This window comes from Salminus brasiliensis, chromosome 10, assembly GCF_030463535.1.
Source record: "Salminus brasiliensis chromosome 10, fSalBra1.hap2, whole genome shotgun sequence".
NCBI lineage: Eukaryota > Metazoa > Chordata > Actinopteri > Characiformes > Bryconidae > Salminus > Salminus brasiliensis.
Window position 1 is genome coordinate 12,164,359 of NC_132887.1, and position 3,846 is coordinate 12,168,204.

Sequence of the window (3,846 nt, forward strand, 5' to 3'; positions counted from 1 at the left end):
CCAAATGTCAACTTTACAAGATATGGAAAAACCTTATGTCTCCAAAAATAAACTTGTATTGCCATAAAAGTCAGCTTTACAGGAGGAGTAAACTTTGTATCTCTGAAATGTCAATTTTACAGGAGACAGAACTAATGTTGTAGAGCATCTTAAAAATGTCAACTTTACAGGAGAAAGAAAAAAACCTTGTATTGCCAAAATGTCAACTTTACAGGAAAAGATGTAAACTTTATATATCCAAAATGTCAACTTTACAGGAAAAGATGTAAACTTTGTATATCCAAAATGTCAACTTTACAGGAAAAGATGTAAACTTTGTATATCCAAAATGTCAACTTTACAGGAAAAGAGGTAAACTTTGTATATCCAAAATGTCAGCTTTACAGGAGAAGGAGTAAACTTTGTATCTCTGCAATGTCAACTTTACAGGAGAAAGAAAAAAAAACTTTACAGGAAAAGATGTAAACTTTGTATATCATGTGTCTTCAGTTACACAGTAGCTCACAATGCACAGTTATTGACAATAAACATCTGTACAGTAATACAGACATCCGTACCTGAGATTTACTATACCTACTGTAACAGAGTAACAGGAAAGGACAGTGGGCTCTATCCGCAGACCTGCTGCCTGCTGCTGCCATACCGAACACAAACCTAGCTTTCTTCAAGATTTTACCAAGACTCAAGCAACATGTCCTCTGTTGTGGGTAAACATGACTTCAAGAATGAGCATAAGCCAAAACAATAAACAAGAGGACTAACAGAAACTCAACTAACTACACCTGAAACACACAGTCATCTCATTCAAATCATATGCTGTGATAATAAGTGAACTGGTCTCCAGGAAACAACTACAAATCGCATTTTTGCAACCTTTATAGCATAGTTTCTTTCTTTCTTCATTTATTCTTTATTATTTATTTCTTTGTAGATTTATTGTTTTTTACCGCCACACACACAATATGTTAATTTAAGAAATGAAATCATTATTGAGCATTGCAGTGTTCATAGGTGTGTTCTCTGCAGAGGATATTCCTTACTTTCACTTACAATGTCAGCAATACATGTAATTCACCCAAGGGTGTGTAAACTTTTTACCCAAGGGTGTGTAAACTTTTGTGTAAACTATACATCCATACATTTATATTTGCCACATTTACCACTCAAAGCATTATATTTTAGAGAATTTGTTCTGTACCTGTACTTCTGGTGCGATTACCTTTTTCCAATGTATTTTTAATACATTTTTACATTGCAAATTTTTAAGACATTGCAAAATGCACATCAAGTAAAATTGATAACTGTCCAATACTTAATCCTTGTGTCACACTGCATCACACGCCCACCACAGACACAATAAATGTCCTCACTCTTAATTTCATCAGCTAAAATCTTAATTTTTAGTCTTAAATTTTTCCTATTATTACTTTTTTATCTTTTGAGTTTTTTCTCTTGTATTTATGTTTGCTTGTTTTTCTGTCTGTTTGTTTGTTTGTTTATGATTACACGTCTTACCTTAAATAAAGTCGTAATAGGAGGGGGGTGTCACTGGTGGCCCAAAAACTGTACATACTTTTTTGGCTTTGCACTCAAGTATATTTTTGGCTCCATACTTCCACTTTGAACTGGTCTGAAATGGTTCTCAGATTATCACTTCAGAACAGTTTCTCAGTACTTTTTACACCCTGCATGTGTATTCCTCCAATCGTAAAGTTACACTGACCCAAATGGGCCAAACACATACACACTCTCAGACCTACTCACAGCAAGTGAGACTGAACAGTGGTCCACACACGAAACATACAGAAGGCACTTAATGCAAATGACTGGAGCTGTTTGTTATGCCTTATGTATGGCAGTCCATTGAGACGTCCATTGACATACATAAACAACCCCAGGAGGAGGAGGATTACCGTGATAGCCGGCCTATTTCATGAATGTGAAACATAATCCTATATAAGTTTTACAAAATGTTGCTTCTTCCCTATCTAATGATTCCGGTGCTACAGCCCGGCAGCTTTATCAGGTCCCGGCTCCCATGGAAAGTCATCTGCACTGAGGAGCAATTAAACAGGATTTGCGGAGCTTGCATTGTTGTGTGACCTTTCCAGTTTAAAAGGGAGATCAGTGAACGGCCCTTATCTCCAGGATCACTGCGATTCTCCTTTTGCCCTCATTCTGCCCACTAAAGGCCCGGTGTGTGAATGAGCCCTCACAGACACTCGCTCATTAGCATACGCCTTCCCTGTCTGCTTCAGCTGTCTTAGTGACAGAGGGTCACAAGGTAACACTTACCTTTAATACATCAACCCCCCCCCCCCCCACAAACACACACCCCAACTACCCCCCCCCCCCCCCCCCCGAATCCACAGTACAGAAAAACTGGTCACACATCACAGGCAGGGGGGTGGAAATCTACGTCGAGGGGGAGGGGCAAATACCATTACAGGCCTGTCATTACTGTTGTTACGTAAATGTGATCGAGTAACTGCTCACTCAGCACCATGCATAGACACTTGTCAGCCAATAAGTAGCCTATAAAGTACACACACTTGCTATTCATGACAAATCTTTGTTTATTAGAATTCCCATGTTTATCGTATAGATACCTCTGCGATGTCAATGACCTGCAGGGTAACTGGGAGTATTAGGAGAGGGAGCAGATTACTGAGGCCCCCCACAACTGTCCAGCCTGGGACGCTGTGCTATTGCACCCTATGGTCCGCTCACACAGCAGCTGTTCGCTCACACTGTCCCAGCACAGGGTGCATTGCACTCGAGACACCCTGTTCTCACACTTGCACTGGCAGTGAGCCTGGCTGTAAGCTGGTGGCTCCTCAGTGGATCTCAGGGTCAAGAGGTTATATATCTTTATTGGACTGCTGGAACAATTGGATTTCTACACTTCTGACTTCAGACTCTGTACAGCTCTATGCTGATAATTGACACTACAGTAAGAAGTACCAGTATTAGTGTTGTCTGACACCATTAGAGAGCCCATGTTCTACATTTTCCCATTTATGTTTATGATTTATATTTTCATTACTATGCTTTTGAGACTGTCAATGACCTCTGTTCTGATTGGCTGACGTCTTATGTTATGCTTTAGTCTAAAAGCATTCCAGGCTGAAACACTCCTTATAACTTCAGTGTAAACTGCTCTAGCCTAATTTTCCTTACATCTTAGCTGTATAAAGAGCAGCAGTAAATGCATTAGGGTCTTCATTTCTTACTGTATAGAACTGCCGGTTTTCCTCCAGAGAGTCCAGAATGGGGAAAGGTTTAGTTTTCAGTGTCTCGGTGGCCATCATGAACAGATCGTCTGAAGCATTTTAACAACAGACTCGCAATGCACTTTAATACACATTCAGCTAATGTTGTGACCTGTAGATTGTGGGAGATTGTAGTGCCTCATAATCACTCTGGTATTCCATTTTGCGATTTGGACACTCAAAGAAAATTGGCTCAATAGTGCCTTAAAACACAAACCGGGATCCAATAAGGTCACAGCCATGGATTGTATAGTTTGGAAGTGAACTGTATGTTTTGAAACGTTAAAAAAAACGTTTACACACTACCTCAAAGTTTCAAAAGTGAGACAAATTCAATTTTCCATGAAATGGGACCTTTAATAGTTTTCCAGCCTGAGGTCTACATTAAAAAGAGTTAATATGACTGTCATCTCCACTTTTACTTCAATGTGAAGAAAGGAAGAAAGAAAATAATGCACCATTACCTCAAAATAGCCCCTGCTGATGGCTCAGTTTTCATTGGCTACATCAGTTAACCCTTGGAAATTGCAGTTATCAGTGGAAATACAAAGGCCTCTATAATTAGATATTAACC